This window comes from Dama dama, chromosome 12 (assembly GCF_033118175.1).
Source record: "Dama dama isolate Ldn47 chromosome 12, ASM3311817v1, whole genome shotgun sequence".
Taxonomy (NCBI): Eukaryota; Metazoa; Chordata; class Mammalia; order Artiodactyla; family Cervidae; genus Dama; species Dama dama.
In genome coordinates this window covers 27545638-27571885 of record NC_083692.1, presented here as the reverse complement: position 1 = coordinate 27571885, position 26248 = coordinate 27545638, and the positions used below count along the sequence as shown (strand labels likewise).

The following is a 26248-nucleotide window of genomic DNA, read 5'->3' as shown; positions in this document are numbered from 1 at the left end:
GTTCCAGAAAAACACATATTTCTGCTTTATTGACTACGCCAAAGCCTCTGACTGTGTGGATCACAACAAACTGGAAAATTCTTAAAGAGATGAGAATACTAGACCACCTGACCTGCCTCCTGAGAAATCTGTATTCAGGTCAAAAGCAACAGTTAGAACTGGACATGGAACAACAGACTGGTTCCAAATCGGGAAAGGAGTACGTCAAGGCTGTATACTGTTACCCGGCTTATTTAACTTATACGCACAGTAGAACATCATGCGAAATGCTGGAGTAGATGAAGCACAAGCTGGAATCAAGATTGCTGGGAGAAATATCAATAACCCCAGATATGCAGATAACACCATCCTAATGGCAGAAAGCAAAGAATAACTAAAGTGAAAGTGAAAGATCAGGACAGTGAAAAAATTGGCTTAAAATTCAACAGTCAGAAAACTAAGATCATCACATCTGGTCCCATCACTTCATGGCAAATAGATAGGGAAACAATGGAAACAGAGACAGACTTTATATTTTGGGCTCCAAAATCACTGCTGATGGTGACTGGAGCCATGAAATTAAAAGACAATTGCTTCTTGGAAAGAAAACTATGACCAACTAGACAGCATATTAAAAAGCAGAGACATTACTTTGCCAACAAAGGTCTGTCTAGTCAAAGCTATAGTTTTTCAAGTAGTCATGTATGGAAACAAAACCCCATCTAGTGAAAGCTATGATTTTTCCACTGGTCATGTATGGATGTGAGAGAGAGACTATAAAGAAAGCTGAGTGCCGAAGAATTTATGCTTTTGAACTGTGGTGTTGGAGAAGACTCTTGAGAGTACCTTGGATTGCAAGAGATCCAACCAGTCCATCCTAAAGGACATCAGTCCTGAATATTCACTGGAAGGACTGATGCTGAAGCTGAAACTCCAATACTTTGGCCACCTGATGTGAAGAACTGACTCACTGGAAAAGACCCTAATACTGGGAAAGATTGAAGGTGGGAGGAGAAGGGACGACAGAGGATGAGATGGTTGGATGGCATCACTGACTCGATGGACATGACATTGAGTAAGCTCCAGGAGTTGGTGATAGACAGGGAAGCCTGGCATGCTGCAGTCCATGGGATCACAGAGTCAGGACACAACTGAGTGACTTAACTGAACTGATAATTCTCTAAGTTGGGTATTTATGGGAAATTAGTCTCTCAATCTTTAAGTTTTGCTTTTCTGAGGGCACATGCATGGGTCTCCATTTCATACCCTCTGGTTCCATTTTAGATTAAAATCCTTTTATTTTCTCCTCATTTGAGCAAGATCTCTCATAGAAAAGTATTGCTGATCAACCTTGGGTATTTGTTTATTCTGAGATGTTGCTAGATGTTGGGCTGTGTATCCCCTGAATCTGCAGAGGACCATCCTAGGATGCTCTGTCCCACAGAAGACGGCATGGCAAGTTGATTTGTTGCCTCATTTAAACATGGAGAATCTCAGTCACACTCCTCTAAGGGAGTCAATTTGGTTTCATGGTCAATTAAGCCTCAGGATAAGCCTTAGGAACTTTATTCTGTATATGTATCTGAGAGAAAGGCATTTGCCTATTGAAACAAGACAGTGGAAATTTCATTAGAAGGATTATAGCCAGGGTCAGAAGTCCAATTATAGCTACCAACTGGAACAAGCTTCTCAACCAGTTTCCCCAGCTACCTATACTTAATAGCTTGAAAATGTCTTCAATCCTACGGCTTGGCATATTTCAGCTAAGAGATTGATACTGTCCATCATTTTTAGTTCATGCACTGTGTTTCCCTATTTGTTAACATAAAAATAGCATTCTTCCCAGAGCAAGGCACAGGTTCCTCCCTACTGTGCAGTAAGGAGGTTTAGGGCTCTGTGGTTTTGCAAGACTACTTTTGCTAGGCTGTCTATCTGGGTTTGCTGCTATTCAAAAGCTCTAAGAGAAGCACTGAAGGTAGTTCCCACGTCTATGGAGAGGTTTTGACTTGCTTTTTCACAGTCTATTACTCTAACCCTAGGGGGAAAAGACAGCCAAAGACACACTCAAATCCCTTCCTAACTACTACAGGGTTATTAGAGGGCATCCATCCAAAATTATATCCATCCTAGTTTTTTTTTTTAGTTTTCACATTGATTTCCACATTTAGTTTCACACTGATTTTTTTAGTTTTCACATTTTATTAAAATTAAACCCCTATGATAAAGATAATATGGTGTGTTAATTTTTTTGCATTATGAATTACTCAAAACTTTGCAGATTAAAACAATAAGCATTCGTTATTTCACACAGTTTCCGAGAGTAAGAGAGGGGCTTAGACAAGCGTTTCTGACCCAGGGTCTCACGTGAAGCTACAGTCAAGATGGTGGTGAAGACTGCGGTCAGCTGAAGGCTTGACTGATGCTGGAGGACTTCCTTCCCCAGAATGCTTCCTCACTGTGGATGAGGCTTCACCTCTTTATTGGTTATTGGCAGCATGCCTAAGTTCCAGATCAGATGGACCTCTTCACAGAACTGCTTGAGTGTCCTCAAGATGTGGCAACTTTCCCCAGAAGATGTGATCCAAGAGAGAGAGAGAAAGCGCATACACACCCATACATACACACACACACACAAAGCCACTATGCCTTTCATGATCTGGTCCTGAAAACCACACTGTCACTTTTGCCACATTTTACTTGATAGATGAGAGTCACTAACTACAGCCCACTCAAAGTAGGACAATTAGGTTCCACCTATTGAAAGAAAGAATATCTAAGAATTTATGGATATATTTTAAATCCACAACTGCTTTACAACTTTGAACAAAAGGTTCACGTGCTCCTTTAAGTTGTGAGGAGAAAGAACCCATGTGGGTTCTTCCAGTGGAAGGGAGGGTTTTCCTGACTCTGGTGTCAGGAGTGAGGGAAACAACTCTGCAGGGTCCCTTCCATTTCAGGGGGAATGTGGAATGCGTATTTCTTCTAAACAGAAAGAAATAACCAGTGTTTTCTGAAGGAAGGGCATAAGTGGGCCCTTTAGCCCAAGTATTTTTTTTCCTCTGATAAAAGAAGAGTTCTCATGACCAAAAACAGTCATTTACATATAGCGCATGATAGTTGGCATGGTGGAAATGGCTATAAGAACACCTTAAATTTCTATATATTTGGAATAATGGGAGAGTTGGATTGTTGTGGGTGAGGTTCTGATGGAGGTCTGGGGAATCTCCAGGGAGAAGGTATGTTCCCACCACTTACTAGATTTCTTACCAACCGAATTATCATTGAATGGAATGACATCCGCTGTCCATCCCCCAGTACCATTATAATTTTTGTTACCCCACCACAAAGTTTTTACCAGTTCCATTAACGTTTTTGAAACACAAAGGAAGATTATGGGTGAGAGTCCAGACTTAAGTGAGGGGTACACCTTTGTGGGTGGGAGGCACCCAATGGAATGTTGTAATGTCTGATGCCAATTTGCCAGAAGGAAGAATGTGTAACAGTTCAAAGGGACCAAAGGAAAACACTACATCTCTGCCAGAGAGACCGTGCCATCCTTCTAAGGATGATGGCCAGGCTACCAGTTCAGGTTCATCAAGAGCGTTATCAGCTCCGGCACAAATCAAACCATCAGTAAGGCTGGTAGAAACTGGGAGTTTTTCTAAGCAGGGAACCACGGGATGTGCTAAAGCTAAATGAGGGGGCAGCAAGAAATCCAGAGAAAGGACCATTAGAACTTTAAGCAGCATGACACAGGCCTGGTCTGGTTATCTTGGGGAAGCGGTCTATTTCTAATGTCATCCGCTTCAGTCATTAGAAAACTTTACCTTTGAATCACCAGTTAGGTTGCAGATCCACTTTTTATAGAAGAGACGCATGAATTCAGGAGTCCAACCCTTGGAGCTTAGCGACACAGGTGTTAGTCAGCAACATCTGTGAGGGGCCCTTCCAACGAGGTTAGAAGGAAACTTTATGGAGATGCCTTTTCCAATAGAGCAGGCTGCAAATGTGGTATGTGACATCTTTGTCTCCTGGGAGCATGCCATGGAAAGATTATTTTTCCAAAGCATTATTATTCTCAGTGGACTTAATTACACCTTTGCAAAACTGAAATATATCCCCTTTTTATTATTTGTAGGTCAAAGGAAGCAGGGACTGTCCTGTAATTATTTCAAAGGGTAAGAGTTTATGAATCCTGAATGGAATGGGTCTAAGATTTAGAAGAACCAGCAGAAAAAATTTTGGCTGAGGTATTTGGAGGTTTTTAACTAATTTAGCCAATGGATCTTTATAATTCCATTTGAATGTTCAACTAGTCCTGAAGAGCGAGGATGATAAGCAGAATGAAAATGTTGCAGAACTGGCCAGAAGACACAAAGTACTTGTTCTGTAAAGTGGGTTCACTATGGAGTTCCAGGGAGGCTCCTCAAATGGAAATAATCTTTCTTAAAAGAACGTTAGCTATAGAAGAGGAAGTTGCCTCTCTACATGGAAATGCTCCAGTCCCTGTGAAAACCTTCAAACCTGCAAGACTAACATATTTGTATCCACAAGACAGGCACTATTGTATGAAATCCATTTGCCAGACCTCAGACAGTCTTTTAGGTAAATCAATGTGTCCCCAGCAGCGTAGATAGAGTCTTCTCTGAGTTGAATTTAGGGCAGGGAGAACAAACAAGACATGTGCTTTCTGTGGCCTCGCCAATGTTTCTTCACCAATATTCATTCATAAATGCTACTGTTTTCTCATTGGACCAAGTGGTTTAATTCATGTATGGTGTCTAATAAGGGAAATCTTAGATTTTCTTGGCAGGACCAACTTATTACTGGGTCCAAACCAAAGTCCCTTTAATTGACGGGACCAATAGCCTCTAGACTTCCAATTCTGTTTTCCTTTCAGAAGCCAACTGTTGTACTTTCCTGACTAGTGCCCTTAGGTCTTCACAGGGGGAGTAGCCTTCTGGACCATGATAGAGGTTTGGTTTATATATCTCCAGAAGGGTGGCATTTTTTTACAGGAATATTGGTGAGGTCATGTCCTTTGGCTTCCAGAAATCAGACTTGGAATGCTCAGGGACTTCAATGACAGCTAGAGGTGCTGGCAGCAGTTTGGCAGCCAACAAATTCTGGACATAAGAGCCATTCTTAATTTTATCTCCACTAGAAGAAAGAAAACCCCACTGTTCCATAATATTAGAAAGTCATGGGCTATCCCAAAGGCCTACCAACTATCTGTATAGATGCTGGCCATCTTGCCTTTGGCTAAAACACACTGAGTGACAGCATATAATTCAGCTTGTTGGACTGAAGCGGCTGAATGAAACAGTGCAGCCCCACTGACCTGGAAAATGGCTGACACTGCATACCTGGCACAAAATTTGCCCTCCTCATTTTTTAGGCAATAGCCATCAATAAACCAGATTAGCTTGTAAGTCATCATGAGGGGTCAAGAGGTGATCCATCAAAGTCAAAGAAACAGGGGGAATTTCATCAGTGCAAGAGGGAAGGAGAGCAGGGTTGAGACTGTTAGAGTGAATAAGAGTGATGAGGGGAGGTAAGTAAGAGGATTTCATAGGTGGTAGGATGGCTCGCTGAAAGATGTTGAGTGTGGCATGAAATTTAAGAGAGGCTCAACAGGCTAAGGTACAAAGATGATTAAAGAGGATTCAATAACAATTTCTTCAGTAGCCTTTGCTAAAGGAGTGGAAGCAAGCATAGCTCTAGGGCATGGGAGGGAGGGAGGTATCCTCAGGTCACTGCATCTAACTGTTGGCTGCTCAACCTAGAGGTTGCTGATAGCCCCATGGTTTTGGGTAAGTAATCTGAGGGTATTCCCTTCCTTCTCATATACAAAAAGGGAAAAGGGTAGCCGATAATTTAGGTGTCCAAGGGCAGGTAGACTTATTAAGGTTTCCTTCAAGATCTTAAAGGCCAAGCTATCTTGATCATCCCAAACTATGGGGTCAGGCTGGTGTTCTTTAGCAGGGTATATAGGGGATGAACCAACAAAAAGAAATTTGGGATCCAATTATGACAATGGCTAGCTAGGCCAAGAAAACCTCACAATTGACATTTGCTTTTGGGAGTTCCCTGGTGGCCTCGTGGTTAGGATTCTGGGCTTTCCCTGCCAAGGTCCAGGTTCAGCCTCTGGTCGGGGAACTGATATCCCACAAACTGCATGGCATGGCCAAAAAACCAAAACCAAGAAACATTTGCTTTTATGGTTTGAAAAGTTTAAAATGCCTTGAAGCCTATCAGCATCTAGGTGTAGCACCTGTTTTGAGATTAAATGTCCTCAAGATTGAACCTGAGTTTGGACAAATTGTAATTTCCCCTTCAAGACTGTGTGTCCCTTAAGGGCTGAGATTTTCAGCAAATACTTCTTTTTGCAAGAAGTATTAGGAGGGCAAACAAAAAAGAAGCTCATCCAAATGTAGTAGTAAGGTGGAGCCCCTAGAGAATTTTATGTCATTTAAATCAGCCTGTCAAACTTGTGAGAAGTAAGAAGGCCTCAGTAGAGCCTTGAGGCATGACTGTCCACATGTACTGTTGTCCTTCTCAGGTAAAGGCAAAGAGACACTGACTATCCCTTTCAACAGGGATACTAAAAACTCACTGCCTAAACTGATTAAAATGTAAAAGGTGCTTCCAGCATGGATGGATATTAATAGCATGCAGGGATTAGAAAAGACAAGATGGCAGAGAATTACAATGCTATTTATTGCCCTGTGGTCTTGGACAAATCTCCATTCTCAGTCACTGGTGTGTTTTTTTTTTACAGGCAAAATAAGGGTATTATTAACACAAGGATAGTACAAAGGATTCTAAGTGCCTGGGCTTTATACTCCTCTGTAATTTGCCTTATGCCCTGTAAGTTTCTTTATTTATAGGGTATTTGTTTATTCTTAGGAAAGGTTTTGTGAGGTCCACCTGGATCATAATGGGAGGGGCACTATGAATTGTGCCTATTTCAGTTAAGGATTTTACCCAAAGATCAGGGAATTTCATGTTTAGTAGAGCAGATGAGTGCAAAGTTTGGACTGCCTTGGTTTGTAGAGTGCAAATAATGGCAATGGGGGTTGAATTTTCCTGAGTGTTGAACTTAAACTCAAGAGATACTTTCACCTTTTTTTTTTTTTGCTTCCACCTTTTGAGAGAAAAAATGGCAGCATTGTGTTTCTCCAGCAAATCTCATCCCAATAAATGTTTGGGACCCAAATCACTGAGAAGCAGCAGACATTTGCCTTACAAAAGGTGCAGACCAAAAAATATGGGCTGGGATGTATGACAAAACCCACTGGAAAAAAATAATAATAATAATAATAAAAAAAAAATTAAAAAAAAAAAAAAAAAATATGGGCTGGGAAATAGGGACACATTGCAGTTTACTTAAGTCTCCCACTATTTGAACAAATATACTACTCCAGGGAAGGAACTGTTTAATTGCAGTGGGATGGAGCACGATAGGAGCAGCCCCTGTGTTAGTTAACACTGTAAGGAATTTGTCCCTGATCTGGAGAGTAGTTTTCCCCAGTCTATTTAATGGCAGAAGAGGAACAGTCTCTATGTGTCCTTGAAGCCCCATCATTGGCATGGATTTGGCCACGGTTCTGAGAAGGTTGTAACTATTTGGAGTTCAATTTGTAGCAATCCTTTCCCCTGATCAGGTTTTCTACAATAATGACACATTCTTGTAGGATGGATTTGCTTTGGAGTTTCCATGTATTGGTGCTGTAGATTCAAAATCTTAGTTACCATTTTTTTTTTTCTTTCTGGAGTCATCTTATATGGTGTGAGCTCATTTAATAGCCAGATTGACAAGGTCAGGGGTGAACACTCTCTCTCCTTTGATACAGGTTCTTTTTACCAACAATGATAAGTCCTTATGTAGGCCATTTACACATATGGAATTAAAAGCCACCTGAGAGGACTCAACATCTATAGGGAGTCCAGAATTCCCTTTGGAAACAGTTTGGAGTTTGTTGTTAATAGTCATGGAAGGATTCAGCAGGCTTTTGGATGCATATCTGACTTTAATTCTAGTCCACAGGTTTTGGGAAGGCTCCAGGGATGGCTTTGTGTAGCTGTTTGGCTCTGCCATGACGTTAACCACATAAAAGGACTAATGGTTGGTTTAACTTAAACCCTAGAAATTGTTCAGGGTTTCCCCAAGCTGCAGTTTTAATCCACTTTGGGGCTTGACCTTCTCCAACAAGCAAGTAAACTAATTAACAGAGATGAGAGAGATGAGGTTGGTGGGTTTGGGTTACAGCATTGAATTCTTCAGCAAATATATTGGGATCCTCAGTTACTACGGGGAAATCCTTTATTATAGCCATTATGTTGCCCTTTGTCCATGGGGTGTAGGAAATCTACGGCAGTTTTTAGCAGGATCCTAAAAAGGTCTAATTTTGAAAAAGAAGGTCTTAATAGGTTCTGTTTGGTAAGGAAAGTAAATTCAGAGAAGAGACTCAGGAAGGGAAAAGGGAGATAAGGAGGAGGTGGAACAGTGGGGTTAGAAAGGATCTTAGTGAGCACAAAGGAAGGGACCTGGGATTTTTTTTAATCCATCTTTGGTTGTTTATTTGCCTCAGTTAATTTAGAAACAATAAGGAGGCAATTTTAGAATCCTGAACATTTAGTAGCCTCTAGATACCAATTAAAATAACCATCCTACTCAGATTGCTTAATATGGTAGCCATGGTCTTCTAACTTAGTTCAAAGAAAACAAGTTTGGAGAGATCAAAGTTTCCACACAATGGCCATTGGAGTTCTGTGTTATCCTTAGTAAGATTGGTCTATTTAGTCAAACACGCACAGGAAGAAAGGCCATACATTTTTTTTAACGTAAAACCAGCTAGGATCCCTCAAGGTGGTGGTTGTGGGGAGTACTTTAGTACATTCAGTACTAAATGTACCTTTAGTACATTCAGATGACTGGATACAATTATCAGAAACAAGAGTACTTAACCAGAAGGGCAATCTGTCTCTATCTAGATCCTGAATAAAGTAGGAGAGCTCAAACAAAAGAAGGCAGCTTGAGCTCTGAGGAGACTTACCAAAGTTAGAATGGCTCATAGAAGCTAACAGTGCAAAGGACTCAACTACAAGAAACTCACTTGATTCCAGAGGTTCAAGTGGTTGGTGCCTTCAGATCCCACTTATGACACCATGTAAGGTCAACCTAAAAGAAAAGAGGTAAGCTGAGGCAAACACAAGATACCAAGCGTATGTGTATGTTAGTCGTTCAGTCATGTCTGATTCTTTGTGATCCCATGGATTGTAGCCTGCCAGGCTCCCCTGTCCATAGAATTCTCCAGGCAAGAACACTGGAGTGGATTGCCATTTCCTTCTTCACAAGATACCAAAAATCGAGTTTATTCTGGAGTAGCAGAGATATTGTAATTCAGGACATGCAGCTGCAGTGAGCTATAGGTGAGTCCACTGAAGAAGGTTAAGAATGGGTTGCATTCACGGGCAAGGAGTATAAAAGGGGAGAGCCCAATTAGTGGTCATGCAGAGTTAACTGGCTCAAAGATGGGGAGCAATTCATTGGTCAGAGGTTAAGTTTCAATCTTTTATACATCAGGCATTTATGGAATATCAGTCTCTTAGTCTTCAAGTTTTGCTGTTCTGAGAGCTAAAGTGCAAGATTCTCCATTTTGTATCCTTTAGTTTCAAGTCCGATTAAAACCGTTTGTAGTTTTATCTGCATCAAGCTGGAGGGACATGTGGGGGTAGGCAAAGGAGGATGTACAACAGACATTTGGATACATCAGCTTACAACTCAGGAGGAAAGTACAGAATTGGATCATTGACCTATAGGAAGTAGGCAGTGGTTAAAAACTGGGAAAGTTGATGAACCTCCTGAAGGGGAATTATACAGAATGATATACAACAGCAGGTCAAGAATGGAACCTTGAAACACCAGTTAAAAGAAATGGGCAGAGGAAAAATAAAAACTATAAAGGAGACAAGGAAAAAAGAAACAGAAGGACCCCCAAAAAGTAGCCAAATAAGTATTAACTTATCATTAATATCTAGGATCCTGAATCAGTCTCTTCACAAGCATTGCTTTATTTAGTCCTACCAAGCAGTAACCCTAAAAAACAATCTTTTTATGACTGCCCTTGAGGTGAGGAAACTGAGACTTAGAGAAATAGATACTGTACAATAGCTAAGAGGATGAGTATACTGCCAGACTGTCAAGGTTCAAATTCTGGCTTCACTAGCTTTGTGTTTCAGCTTCTATTATTTAAACAGGGGTTAACAGTTCCAACCTAATAGGGTTGTTATAAGACAACCTATTAGGGTTGTTATAAGATACAAATTAACTACTACATATTAAGTGATCAAAATGATGGCTGGCCCATAAGACTATTGAGTGTCAGCATAGAAAATTTCAAAGAAATGCAAGCACCAAATGATAAGCTTGCAGAATAACTTATTAGATTTTACACACACACACACCCTCATGTTGTTAACTATGTGTTCGTGCTAAGTCACTTCAGTTGTGTCTGACTTTTTGTGACCCAATGGACCATAGCTTGCCAGGCTCCTCTGTCTATGGGATTCTACAGGCGAGAATACTGGAGTGGGTTGCCATTGCCCTCCTCCAGGGGATTTTCCAGATTCAGGGATCGAACCTGTGTCTCTTGTCTCCTGCATTGGCAGGTGGGTTCTTTACCACTAGCAGCACCTGGGAAGCCCATGATTAACCATGACAACTGAAATCAAATTGAATATACAAACTGTGGGAAGAACACCTTAACATTCTTTTAATTTCCACTGTTAATCAGTACTTAAAATAAGATTAAGCCAGAATGAGGCTTCCTGATACTGGAGAGCCTATAATCATGTCACCATATCTCTCATACAAAAGGCTATATTTTATAAATGTTTATAAATTGATAGTTAAAGACATCTTTTACATTTCAAAGTCTAGGTTCACTATTTATTACTCTAAATTAGGTGAATAGCAAAAGAGATCTGTTGAAATAGAAATAAAAAGAGTGGTAAAAACCCTTAAACATAAATACTTATAGTTTTATGTTTGTGTAAAGATTCAACAGGACAGACCAGTGCTCTTAATCACTCTGTGCCATATCACAGGAAGATAAGAACGTAGTTAAGTTCTAAACTCATTTCCTTTCCTCTGAACACAGTGAAAGATCCTGATATCAGAGAAATAACCAACAAAAGGCGTAATTCTCGAACCATCCTGCAAAAGCCGGATATTAAGAGAAAAAAAATTCCACACTTAATATATAGATCTGATGTGAAGGATAAAAAGGACTGAAAATAATGTACTGTCAAATTTAACTTTACTAAACATGAAAACATTTAGCTTGGACTTAAACTATCAAATTCTTTTTAAATACTTGCCTACTTTGTTCTTGGCACCAATGACTACAGCCATTAAGCAACAGGTGCAAAAATTAGAGAATGACAAAAAACATCATTCAGGACTTAACTACAAAGTCTCTAAACAGAAGAAATTTAAACTGTTCCCAGGACAACTAAGACTTTCTTAGTTGTTCTTTTCCTCTCTTCCCCTGGCAATATAAATTACTACCTCTATGTGAACTCCTAGCTTTTATCCTCAACACTGATCTCTCTTCAAAATTCTAATCCTGTTTTTCTAATGTGCCTAGACCTCTACCCCTGAACATGCTGCTAAAACTTGAAATTAATTATACTGAAAATGTAACTCAAACATATATTCGTCATCTCTGTTAACCGCACAGTCTTCTCAGTCACCAAAACTCAAAATCTCAGAATTACCTTTGATTAAAGGGAGGCCAAGGATAAGATTCCACTAGCTAATAAAGCCTACCTTGAAAATCGCCCTTCACATCCACCTCCTCACTGTTTATCCTGCCACTGTCTTCCTGTTTTCCATTACCTCTAGTCTGCAACTATAATAATCTTCCTCTGTGCCTGATACGGAGCATGACAGGAAACACTTGATTCAACAGCTGACTCCTGAACAAAGATGGCAAGAATGGGAAAATTTCTTACTTCTCACAGGAGAAACAGCATGTGAGTTTTATTCTTAGATGCCAACTTCATCTTGTAAAAAATATTGACATTCAGTATATCAGAAATAAAAGCAAATATATGATTTCATGAACATTTTCTTAAGTTCATAAAACTAAATAATTTTCATAAAAATGACATACATTCTATTGTTGTTTCACATGCAGACATTTGAACATGTGAATTACACAATGTATTTTATAGCATCCCTAGACTCAACAATATTTTAATAGGCCAAATATTTTCTCCATAATACAGCTGCTAAAAGAGTTGCTACTCTTCCCAAGAATCCTACATCATTTTCTTGAGTTATCTAGATAATACCCATGCTTTAAGATCTAGCTAAAAGTTCACCAGTACTACAAAATCCTTCTTAACTCAACCTAAAGTGTTTCTACTTACTCTGAATGCCAAAATACCAACTGTTATTCATTTAGCAATCACATGCTAAATGTACTAAAACGTTATTTATCCCTAGTTGTACGTGTTATATATTTATATTTGTTTCTCTCCCCAGTGTAAAGTAGAAATTTCTTAAGGACAGGAACTATATTTTTCAGTTCTCTAATATCAATCTTCTACCAGCTGGAGACTAACTCCACAGCATGCCTCAGGAAATCCTACCTCCCATAAGAGGAGTGTAAAAATACAAACACATACGAAACACACTTGAGAGGCAGACAAGGTGGCAAAGATAAGGAACTACCCACAGATGTAAAACAATGACAGCCAAAGACAGGAAACACACACACAGACCAACCTTTAGAAGCAGCTATCCCCTTTCTAGAGAAATTAAATAGTAATAATCTTATCAATATTGATTAAAAACAACAACAACAACAACCCATAACCACAGTTTTGAGAAGATCAATTCACTCGACCTCCTAGAAAGCACCATGAAAGCAAAACTGAAGAATGAACTAGGATTTAGGAACATCACCCCATATGCAGAAAGTATTTAGCAAACAAACACCTGATGATTTGAATGTTATTTAATAACTAGTCCTACACACCCAAATTCGGAGTAAACATGTTCAAAATGCAACTCTTCTTTCACAAAACATGTTACAGGATCAAAAAAATTCAAAATTCCAGTATAAAGCACTAAATACTACTTGCTTTGTTCATATGATATAAACATGTTTTTGATGCCAAAAAAATACATCCAAATTATAATCTTTCAAAATTTTCAAAAATAAACTGATGATTCACAAATTGCATCCTTCCTATTTTTAGAATGGCTCAGGGTATTTGTGTGATTTTCAAGCTCCTTTCTTAGTTCCTAAGAAATAACTTCAGTTCGACTTTACAATTGCAGGGCAGGGTGGGGGAGGGTAAGTTTAGAATGAATAAAATAGCTCTGCAAAAATAATTCAGGGCTACACGAAATACAAATTAACCATAGGCTAATGAAATCAAGTTTTAAAATAAACTAACCACTGTGAAAAATTTAGCTTCAATATCTATTCTCCTTTCTTGAAGATAGATGCCTGTCATGCATGCTGCAGGACCGAAGGATTCATGAAGAAAGAGCAGTCTGACAGAATTAGAACCAAGATAAAAATACTCTAACAAGCAGCCAAAAGTTGGAAACACAACGGAAAATGAAGGAACATGTCTCTGGGATGTACCTAGTCATTATGAGTGTGCTAAAAGGTGTTAATGGTAGAAAAGGAGACACTCTTTTCATGGGAAAACATCTGCACTAGAAGTGAGGGGGCCTTACTTTTTTCGTTTTTGCATGTGACCCTTAGTAAATCACAGATTCGGTCTGAATCTTAGTTTCCTCACATTTCTACTTACTGTGTTTACTGATTCTTCTGTATACATTAGTGACATTAACAGTAACTAAGGATGGACTGAACTTGTGCTATAATCCAGGCACTGTTCTAAATGTCTTATATGAATATCTCATTTAAGCTCCCAGACAACCCTACGATGTAGATTCCCTATTTTATAATTAGGAAGTAAAGCTTGAAAGGGTAGGTGACATGCCAAAGGTCACTCAGCTCACAAATGTAGAACAGGGACTGGAACTGAAATCTGGCTTGAGTCCACAGTCTTAAATACTTCCTTATACTACCTCCCAAATGATATAAAGAACATATTTCACAAAGCATTCTAAAATGGCCATTCAGGATTTCCCTGGTAGTCCAGTAGCTAAGACTGTGCTCCCAATGCAGGGGGCCCGGATTCAATCCCTGGTCAGTGAACTGGATCCCACATGCTGCAACTAAAAGATCTTGCATGCTGCAATGAAGACCCAGCGTAGCCAAACTAAAAATAAACAGTCTAATACAAAGTGGTGCTATTATAATTTTTATTGGCACTAACAAAAATGAATTCATACAACCAAGTGACATATAATTAAAATATTTAAAGCATATATATGTGGAAAGTCTTCATACTAAGGAAGTTTTTAAAAAGACAGTGGTAATATCAATGATGTGAAATGCAGTGCCAATTTTAGATGCCTAGATGTGCACATTTCCAAATATTTATAGGCTTAAAGAAAGATTTAAAGTAATGTCAGAAAAAAATAATGTCAGGTACAAGATATAATTTAAAATATAAGCCAACATCTAGAGTTTCTTCTCTTCTTGCTATTATTTCACATTAATACTTGATGAATGATATATGAATAAAATCATCAAGGAAGGTATTTACTTAATAGTGTGTGTCAGCCAATACGGTATTCTAACGCATATATATGGAATTTAGAAAGATGGTAATGATAACCCTATATGCGAGACAGCAAAAGAGACACAGATGTTTAGAACAGTCTTTTGGACTCTGTGGGAGAAGGTGAGGGTGGGATGATTTGGGAGAATGACATTGAAATATGTATATTATCATATGTGAAACAGATCGCCAGCCCAGGTTTGATGCATGAGACAGGGTGCCCAGGGCTGGTGCACTGGGATGACCCTGAGGGATGGGATGAGGAGGGAGGTGGGAGGGGGGTTCAGGATGGGGAACACATGTATATCCAAGGCTGATTCATGTCAATGTATGGCAAAACCACTACAATACTGTAAAGTAATTAGCTTCCAATTAAAATAATTAAAAAAAATAGTGTGTGTCAGGCCCTGTTTCAAGCACTTCACAAATATTTATTCATTTAACTCTCCTAACAGCCTACAAAGTAGTTATAATTGGAGCCAGTATTCAACTCAGGTAGCTTGGTTTAAGAATCTGTGCTCTTAACCTCACTAGATCTATCCCTTACATTCCTATACACTAACAATGAAAAATCAGAAAGAGAAATTAAGGAAACAATCCCATTTACCAGTGCAACAAAAAGAATACTTAGGAATAAACCGACCCAAAGAGACAAAAGACCTGTATGCAGAAAACTATAAGACAGTGTTGAAAGAAATAAAAAATGACACAAACAGATGGAGAGATATACCATGTTCTTGGATTGGAAGAATCAATATTGTCAAAATGACTATACTACTCAAAGCAACCTACAGATTCAATACAATCCCTGTCAAACTACCAACGGAATTTTTCACAGAACTAGAATAAACAATTTCACAATTTGTACAGAAACACAAAACACCCCAAATAGCCAAAGCAATCTTGAGAAAGAAAAATGGAGCTGGAGGAATCAAACTTCCTGACTTCAGACTATATTATAAAGCTATAGTCATCAAGACAGTATGGTACTGGGACAAAAACAGAAATACAGAAGCAAATATAGACCAATGGAACAAGAAAGCAAGCCCAGAGATAAACCCACACACCTATAGGCACCTTGTCTTTGACAAAGGAGGCAAGAATATACAATGGAGAAAAGACAGCCTCTTCAATAAGTGGTCCTAGGAAAACTGGACAACTGCATGTAAAAGAATGAAACTAGAACACTTCCAAACACCATACACAAAAATAAACTCAAAATGGATTAGACTTAAATGTAAAACCAGAAACAATAATGCTCTTAGACAAAAACATGGGCAGTACACTCTTTGACATAAATCACAGCAAGATCCTCTTTGAACCACCTTCTACAATAATTCTGCTTTATTGACTATGCCAAAGCCTTTGACTGTGTGGATCACAATAAACTGGAAAATTCTGAAAGAGATGGGAATACCAGACCACCTGACCTGCCTCTTGAGAAACCTGTATGCAGGTCAAGAAGCAACAGTTAGAACTGGACATGGAACAACAGACTGGCTGCAAATAGGAAAAGGAGTACGTCAAGGCTGTATATTGTCACCCTGCTTATTTAACTTATATGCAGAGTACATCATAAGAAACGCTGGGCTGGCAGAAGCACAAGCTGGAATCAAGATTGCCGGGAGAAATATCAATAACCTCAGATATGCAGATGACACCACCCTTATGGCTGAAAGTGAAGAAGAACTAAAGAGCCTCTTGTTGAAGGTGAAAGAGGAGAGTGAAAAAGTTGGCTTAAAACTCAACATTCAGAAAACTAAGATCTTGGCATCCGGTTCCATCACTTCATGGCATATAGATGGGGAAACAATGGAAACAGTGGCTGACTTTATTTTTCTGGGCTCCAAAATCACTGCAGATGGTGATTGCAGCCTTGAAATTAACAGACGCTTACTCCTGGGAAGGAAAGTTATGACCAAGCTAGACAGCATATTAAAAAGCAGAGACATTACTTTGCCAACAAAGGCCCCTCTAGTCAAGGCTATAGTTTTTCCAGTGGTCATGTATGGATGTGAGAGTTGGGCTATAAAGAAACCTCGGTGCCAAAGAATTGATGCTTTTGAACTGTGGTGTTGGAGAAGACTCTTGAGAGTCCCTTGGACTGCAAGGAGATCCAACCAGTCCATCCTAAAGGAGATCAGTCCTGGGTGTTCATTGGAGGGACTGATGTTGAAGCTGAAACTCCAATACTTTGGCCACCTGATGCGAAGGGCTGACTCATTTGAAAAGACCCTGATGCTGGGAAAGATTGAGGGCAGGAGGAGAAGGGGACGACAGAGGATGAGATGGTTGGATGGCATCACCGACTCAATGGACATGGGTTTGGGTAGACTCTGGGAGTTGGTGATGGACCGGGAGGACTGGTGTGCTGCAGTCCATGGGGTCGCAAAGAGTTGGACATGACTGAGTGACTGTACTGAACTGAACTACAAAAATGGAAATAAAAATAAACAAATGAAACCTAATTAAATTTGAAAGCTTTTGCACAGCAAAGGAAACAATAAGCAAGATTAAAAGACAACCCTCAGAATGGGAGAAAATAATTGCAAGTGAGACAACTCACAAAGGATTAATCTCCAAAACACATAAGCAGCTCACACAGCTCAATATCAGAAAAACAAACAGCCCAATCAAAAAATGAGCAGAAGACCTAAAGAGACATTTCTCCAAAGAGACATACAGATGGCCAATAAAACATGAAAAGATGCTCAATATCACTATTAGAGAAATGCAAATCAAAACTACAATGAGAGGAAAAAAAAAAACTACAATGAGGTATCACCTCACACCAGTCAGAATGACCATCATCAAAAAATCTACAAACAATAAATGCTGGAGAAAAGGAAACTCTCTTGCACTGTTGGTAGGAATGTAAATCGACACAGTCACTATGAAGAACAGTATGGAGATTCCTTAAAAAACTAGAAATAGAACTACACATGTGCATACATGCTCAGCTGTGTCCAATGCTATGCAACCCCATCAACTGCAGCCCGCCAGCCTCCTCTGTCCATGGAGTTTTCCAGGAAAGAACACTGGAGTAGTTTCTCACGTCCTTCTCTAGGGGATCTTTCCTGCTGAGGAAAGAGTCTCTTGAGTCTCCTGCATTGAAGGTGGATTCTTTAACAACTGTATCACCTGAGAAGCCCCAGACTACCTTATGACCCACTGATCCCACTACTGGGCATATACCCTGAGAAAATCATAATTGAAAAGAACACACGTACCCCAACGTTCATGGCAGCACTGTTTACAATAGCTAGGACACGGAAGCAAACTAGATGTTCATCAAAGGGTAAATGGATAAAGAAGTTGTGGTACATATGTACAATGGAATATTATTCAGCCATAAAGGAACACATGTGAGCCAGTTTTAGTGAGGGGGATGAACCTACAGCTTGTTATACAAAGTAAAGTCAGAAAGAGAAAAACAAATATTGCATATTAACTCATATACATAGAATCTAGAAAAATGGTACTGATGAACCTATTTGCAGTGAAGGAATGGTGATGCAGATATAGAGAATGGACTTTGTGGACACAGTGTTGGAAGGAGAGGGTGGGATGAATGGAGACTGTAACATCAATATATATACACTACCATATGTAAAACAGGTAGCTGGTGAGAAGTTGCTGTGTAATACAGGGAGCCCAGCCTGCCACTCTGTGATGATCTAGAGAGGTGGGATGGGGGTGGGTGGGAGGGAGGCTCAAGAAGGAGGTTATATATATATATATATATATATATATAATTATGGCTAAATTGCATTGTTGTATGGCAGAAAGCAACACAACATTGTAAAGCAATTTTCCTCCAATTAAATAATAATAATAGAAAAGAAATAGTGAAACACTTTATTTTATTTTATTTTTTCAGTGGGTTTTGTCATACATTGACATGAATCAGCAATAGATTTACATGTATTCCCCATCCCGATCCCCCCTCCCACCTCCCTCTCCACCTGATTCCTCTGGGTCTTCCCAGTGCACCAGGCTCGAGCACTTGTCTCATGCATCCCATCTGGGCTGGTGACCTGTTTCACCATAGATAATATACATGCTGTTCTTTCGAAACATTCCACCCTCACATTCTCCCACAGAGTTCAAAAGTCTGTTCTGTACATCTGTGTCTCTTTTTCTGTTTTGCATATAGGGTTGTCGTTACCATCTTTCTAAATTCCATATATATGTGTTAGTATGCTGTAATGTTCTTTATCTTTCTGGCTTACTTCACTCTGTATAAGGGGCTCCAGTTTCATCCATCTCATTAGGACTGGTTCAAATGAATTCTTCTTAACGGCTGAGTAATATTCCATGGTGTATATGTACCACAGCTTCCTTATCCATTCATCTGCTGATGGGCATCTAGGATGCTTCCATGTCCTGGCTATTATAAACAGTGCTGCGATGAACATTGGGGTGCACGTGTCTCTTTCAGATCTGGTTTCCTCAGTGTGTATGCCCAGAAGTGGGATTGCTGGGTCATATGGCAGTTCTATTTCCAGTTTTTTAAGAAATCTCCACACTGTTCTCCATAGCGGCTGTACTAGTTTGCATTCCCACCAACAGTGTAAAAGGGTTCCCTTTTCTCCACACCCTCTCCAGCATTTATTGCTTGTAGACTTTTGGATAGCAGCCATCCTGACTGGCGTGTAATGGTACCTCATTGTGGTTTTGATTTGCATTTCTCTGATAATGAGTGATGTTGAGCATCTTTTCATGTGTTAAAAAGCCAATAAAAATAATGATCAGGATGAACGTCCACAGAGAGAATGGCGCCATCACTTACCTCAGTATATATACCAATACAAAGGACCATGTAAAAGAAACATATTAACTGATATGAGAAACTAATCTACACTACCAGGGAAACAATTTCAACTATAATGGCACAGAGGTTTCTTTTGATTTTCCTACAAAATTCTATTGTTAGCAACACAATGAAATTTGGAGACAAATATTAACTAACACTAATATTAACTTAAAAGACTTGACAGACAGGATTTTTATTGTATTTTGATCCAGTCAACTTACGAAACAGCAAAATTTCAAAAATCACATGAACTAGTGGAGTTCACAATAGAGTTAGTGTTATCCTTGAACTCTTTTAAGGCACTACCGATACTTAATATAACCTATTTTATGAAAGAACCACATTTTTCTAAGGACTATAGTATTTGTCATTTCATCTATTTCTCACAACCCTGAAATAGGACAAATACTATTATCCTTATTTTAATAAATAAACTGAAGCTCAGAGAAGTTAAATATTTAACATGGTCTAGATAGAGCTGAGTCCAAGTGTTTCTTTTATGACATTATGCTGCTAAAATTTTAAGCTTTCTACTTTTCAAGTTGCTTTATAGCCAAGAAAATTTGGAAAATGTACAGCAGAAAACATAATGAAGTTTTATGGTCTATTTGCTAAAAATCTCATTATTGTATGATGTACAAGTTATTTAACTGAAATGATGAACTAGTTAATTCAGCTAAAATAAACTTGGAACCCAAGAAAAACCTGCATTTAAAGCTAAGTGAGGACTTCCCTGGTGACCTAGTGGTTAAAGACTCTATGCTTCTATCGTAGGGGAACTAAGATCTCATATGCTGCATGGCATGGCCACAAAATAAAAAATAAATAAAATAAAGATAAACAAATCCAATTTAAAATGCATAAATGTGAAATAATGTAACTCTACAATAATACTATTTTCTAGGATTCAAAAAAAAAAAAAACACTTCTATCATTCATCTCAATCACTTAAATGTTAGCTTCCTAGAGATAATCAGTTTCAAAAATATTCATTCCTCTATATTTATTTCATATGGATTACTACAGGGCAAAGAAACAGAGAAGACTAGTGAACCAAAGAGAAACATTTAGTAAGTGAAATACCTTGCAAGCATGCTAAGTCACATCAGTCATGTCTGACTCTGTGTGACCCTATGGACAGCAGCCCTTCAGGCTCCTCTGTCCACGGGATTCTCTAGGCAAGAATACTGGAGTGGGTTGCCATTTCCTTCTCCCAAGTGAAATACCTTAGGTTTGAATTTTTAAAAATTCAAACTACTGGGAGATTAATTACCAAGAAAATACCCAACAAACTGTACCTTAAGTGTACAAAAATATATTAGAGTCTAAAACTGTGTACTATACCCTCACAGTCGTAAGTCAGGAAGCAGACCACTCACACTGGACTTGCCAAGAAGGTAGCCTAAAACTAATTTTGTAATCGGTAGCATGACACGCATTTTAAGTAATAAAAGCACAGAAGAAGCTGAAAAATAATTTTTTGGAGTAAGTTATTTGTGGAAAAATACTGAGGAATTTTTTCTTCATGCCCACTTTTATGAGAGTAGCTCAGACCTTGATCTGGTACCCTGCTAACTGTTGACACAAGAGCCATGCCTGGAAAGATCCAAGAGACTGTGGCTGGATACCTGCTCCAACAGAACAAGGATATATGGCTGTACTGCAATGCATTGTTATTTTCAGGGCAAAGGATGTGAGATTTTTCCTATGGATCTGATGATGGCACAGGAAGGCAGCCAGCTTAAAAAGGACTCGGGCTTCCCTGGTGGCTCAGACGGTAACGAATCTGCCTGCAAGGCAGGAAACCAAGTTTCGATCCCTGGGTCAGGAAGATCCCTTGAAGGGAATGGGTGTTGGTGATGGACAGGGAAGCCTGGTGTGCTACAGTCCCTGGGGTCCACGACTGAGCAACTAAACTGAACTGAACTGAGTTCTTGAATACTGAATGACTGCTTGGAGCTGAGTTCTTTCATATATTATCTTATTCCAATATTATCTATACTTGGATGGTAACACACTCATCAGATTCTGTCTCTTGAGAATTATTAATTCCAACCAGACAGGAGAGCAATGGATTGTTACCTTCTGAGTAAAAACTGAAGTCATCAGAGCTACTATCTTCTTGCTGGGGGAACTGGATGGTATTAATGATGAGGGACTATCAGTCCAGTTCTCCATGACGACTCACGCATATTCTAGCCTTAGGAGGAATGAGACTGAGTCTTTACTGACTTCCTTATAATACATCTCCATCTTCTGAGGTCATGCTTCTTAAACTAGGGAACACACCTATGACTACAGTAAACTGGCTATTATAAAAAGCTACAAAATAAACTCTATTCTCCCTAGAACGGCAATGTTATGATACGGCAACAGTTCAAAACAGTATCAAACACAAATATTATGAAACTGAATGCAACACTCACATGAACTTTTATAACAGACTAGAATTCAAGAAATTTCACTTTTCTAAGGGATTAATTCAGGTTTTGTATCCACATTATCACAGGAATACTCATTTACCTCTTCTATTCCCCAGTAGAAAAGCTGAAGCACCAACTTATGGTAACTAAGGGTCTTTTCACAGCAATCCAGAAGTCACTTAATATTTTTTCTCTCAGCATATCCTACTAGTCTTTACACTGCACTAGTATAGAAACTATTTTACCCTTCTTTATACCCCTTGTGGCAAGCTAAATAAGGCACCCCCACCCAGAACATCCTTTCTCTAATTCCTGGAACCTATGCATGTTTCCTTACAAGTTAAAGGGATTTTGTAATTAAGCTAAGGATCTTGAGATTGACAGATTACTCTGGATTCTCTAGGTGGATTATCTGCCTATAAGATCTTGTAGAACTAATACCCAAAAAAGATGTCCTTTTCATCATAGGGGAATGGAATGCAAAAGTACGGAGTCCAGAGATACCTGGAATAACAGGCAAATTTGGCCTTCGAGTACAAAAGGAAGCAGGGCAAAGGCTAACAGAATTTTGCCAAGAGAATGCACTGGTCATAGCAAACACCTTCCTCCAACAACACAAGAGAAGACTCTACACATGGACATTGCCAGATGGTCAATACTGAAATCAGATTGATTATATTCTTTGCAGCCAAAGATGGCTCTATACAGTCAGCAAAACAAGACAGGGAGCTGATTTTGGCTCAGACCATGAACTCCTTATTGCCAAATTCAGACTTAAACTGAAAAAAGTAGGGAAAACCACTAGACCATTCAGGTATGAACTAAAATCCCTTACGATTATACAGTGGAAGTGACAAATAGATTGAAGGATTAGATCTGATAGACAAAGTATCCGAAGAACTAGGGACAGCGGTCCGTGACATTGTACAGGAGGTAGTGATCAAGACCATTCCCAAGAAAAAGAAACGCAAAAAGGCAAAATGGTTGTCTGAGGAGGCCTTATGAATAGCTGTGAAAAGAAGAGAAGCAAAAAGCAAAGGAGAAAAGGAAAGACATACCCATTTGAATGCAGAGTTCCAAAGAATAGCAAGGAGCGATAAGAAAGGCTTCCTCAGTGATCAGTGCAAAGAAATAGAGGAAAACAACAGAATGGGAAATTCTAGAGATCTCTTCAAGAAGATTAGAGATACCAAAGGAACATTTTATGCAAAGATGGGCATAATAAAGGACAAAAATGCAATGGACCTAACAGAGGCAGAAGATATTAAGAAGAGGTGGCAAGAATACACAGAGGAACTGTACAAAAACTATCTTCATGACCCAGATAACTACGATGTTGTGATCACTCACCTAGAGCCAGACATTCTGGAATATGAAGTCAGGTGGGCCTTAGGAAGCATCACTACAAACAAAGCTAGTGGAGGTGATGGAGTTCCAGTTGAGCTATTTCAAATCCTAAAAGATGATGCTGTGAAAGTGCTGCACTCAATATGCCAGCAAATTTGGAAAACTCAGCAGTGGCCATAGGAGTGGAAAAGGTTAGTTTTCAAAGAAAGGCAATGCCAAAGAACGCTCAAACTACACACAATTGCACTCATCTCACACGCTAGTGAAGGAATGCTCAAAATTCTCCAACTCAGGCTTCAACAGTACGTGAACCATGAACTTCCTCTATTTCTGATTTATTGACTATGCCAAAGCCTTTGATTGTGTAGATCACAACAAACTGGAAAATTCTGAAAGAGATGGGAATACCAGACAACCTGACCTGCCTCCTGAGAAATCTATATGCAGGTCAAGAAGCAACAGTTAGAACTGGACATAGAACCATAGACTGGTTCCAAACTGGGAAAGGAGTATGTCAAGGCTGTATATTGTCACCCTGCTTATTTAACTTATATGCAGAGTAGCACTTATAAGCAGAGAATATCATGCGAAATGCTGGGCTGGATGCAGCACAAGCTGGAATCAAGATTGCCGGGGGAAACATCAATAACCTCAGATATGCAGATGACACCACCCTTATGGCAGAAAGCAAAGAACTAAAGAGCCTCAATGAAAGAGAAAGAGGAAAGTTAAAAAGCTGGCTTAAAACTCAACATTCAAAAAACTAAGATCATGGCATCCGGTCCCATCACTTCAAGGCAAATAGATGGGGAAACAATGGAAACAGTGACAGACTTTATTTTGTGGGGCTCCAAAATCACTGCAGATGGTGACAGCAGCCATGAAATTATAAGACACTTGCTCCTTGGAAGAAAAGCTATGACCAACCTAGACAGCACATTAAAAAGCAGAGACATTACTTTGCCAACAAAGGTCCGTCTAGTCAAGGCTATGGTTTTTCCAGTAGTCATGTATGGATGTGAGCGTTGGACTATAAAGCTGAGTGCTGAAGAACTGACGCTTTTGAACTGTGTTGTTGGAAAGATTCTTGAGAGTCCCTTGGACTGCAAGGAGCTCCAACCAGTCAATCCTAAAGGAAATCAGTCCTGAATATTCATTGGAAGGACTGATGCTGAAACTCCAATACTTTGGCTACCTGATGTGAAGAACTTTCTCCTTGGAAAAGACCCTGATGCTGGGCAACAATGAAGAGGGGAGAAGGGGAAGACAGAGGATGAGATGGTTGGATGCCATCACCGATTTGATGGACATGAGTTTGAGCAAGTTCTGGGAGTTGGTAATGGACAGGGAAGCCTGGTGTGCTGCAGTCCATGGGGTTGCAAAGAGTTGGACATGAATGAGTGACTAACTGACTGATCTAGGTGGGACCTATTTGTAAACACAAATATCCCATTAAGAGGAAGGCAGAGGGTGATAAGATCACAGAAACACAGATTTCAGAGATGTGCTTTTAAAATACAGGAGCCATAAGTCAAGGAATACTGGCTACTAGAAGCTGAAAAAAGCAAAGAAATGGGACTTCCTCTCAGAGTCTCCAGAAGTAATCAGAACTCAGAAAAGCAGTTAAATGAGCTGAACTATTTTTGCTTTATGCTGTCTACAGCAGTGTAAGATAAGAATACAAACCAGACAAGTACCACTTCTGCATTCATAGGGAATAAAATCCTGAACCCTGGATAAGCAGCTAAGTGGGCCACATAGGCTTAAGAGGTATTTCAACTCAAGTGGTACTAGGCTGCATGTTATCCATTGTGTGTGTGTGTATATAATATCTTAAATATATTATATATTGCATATTAAAGGTAGTCTAGCTTCCACAGGAAAGAAATTGAAAAGCACAAAGAGTCCTATGTAGCTAACATCAGGAATTTATATTCATTATCTCATTTGATCCTCACAACTCTAGGAAGCAGTCACGTCTGGTACTGAATTCAATTCTGCAGTGGAAAAAGCAGCGGCTGCGAGGTTGATTTGCCCAGTTAAAGGTTAGTAAATGGCTCCTACCCCGATGTCTTTCTACTAGGTTATTTTACCTCGACAACAGCAACCGATCTACGTCTAGAAGTTATATTAACTTCTAAAATAACTTCAAGTTAGAAAAGAAAACAAGACCAACATTTTACAAGCAATACCATATTTTAATTTTACGTGCATAGAAACCTAAGGTCACACGCAAGTGGTTAGAAAGAAGCTGAAGAGAACACGTAGACGAGTAATGTGTTTCTCCGCAGGAAAATGAGTATCTACCCTTCTAAGGTGTTGCTGTGGATTAAATGACATAATACACGTAAAGGGCTTATCAGAGCAGCTAGTCTCACAGTTCGTACTATATACTCCAGGATGTCTCTTCCCAGAGGAGAATCTGCTTTTCTGACCCGAAAATTAACCAACCCAGGAGGTGGGTAGGAAAGAATGTGAGGGGAAGGAGAGCGGGTAGGCGAAAAATAGGTCCCAGCCACCCCTCCTTGAACACTTGACAAACAGGCGCCTAGTTTTTACCCAAACAGGACGGCTTCGGCGACACCAACCTAACCCTCAGAAGGTCGGCGGGGCAGTGACGGCATGGGTATGACCCAGGGGCTCGGATCACTGCACCAGAAGTCCCAACACGTGGCTCCCTCCTCTCACCGCCTCCCCTAATTTCCCTCTGCCCCTAGAGCTACAGGCTCAGCGACTTCGGTTTTCTAGAGTCAACTGGCACTGTCGCCGACCGTCAAGATAGCTGCCCATCCCAAGAACCTTAACCACCCCAGGCCTGGAAAATATACCTGACCGTGAAGCCCACGACTGGTTCGGGAACGAACTGGAGCACAGACTCGGAGCCGAGCGGACGACCGGAACTCCACCCTCCAACTCTCTGATTGGATAAACGCGCAAAGGAGCCCGCAGAGGATTGGTCAAC

General features: G+C 39.7%; 1 protein-coding gene across 5 annotated transcripts in view; it reads right to left on the bottom strand.

Annotated features, from left to right (window-relative positions):
* WDR89 (WD repeat domain 89) overlaps positions 1-26202 on the bottom strand; it is a 44916-nt gene extending 18714 nt beyond the window's left edge. Inside the window, exons 1-3 of one of the 5 annotated variants that reach the window (XR_009695091.1) lie at positions 26115-26176; positions 9099-9163; positions 858-2733 (exon numbers count right to left, since the gene is read on the bottom strand). The gene's annotated coding sequence lies outside the window, so the exon portion shown is untranslated. Of the gene's footprint in view, positions 1-857; positions 2734-9038; positions 9164-26114 lie in introns of those variants that run through there. The other 4 variants (XM_061156916.1, XM_061156917.1, XM_061156915.1 and 1 more) reach the window with 4 other exon arrangements.
* Positions 26203-26248: the final 46 nt, after the last annotated feature.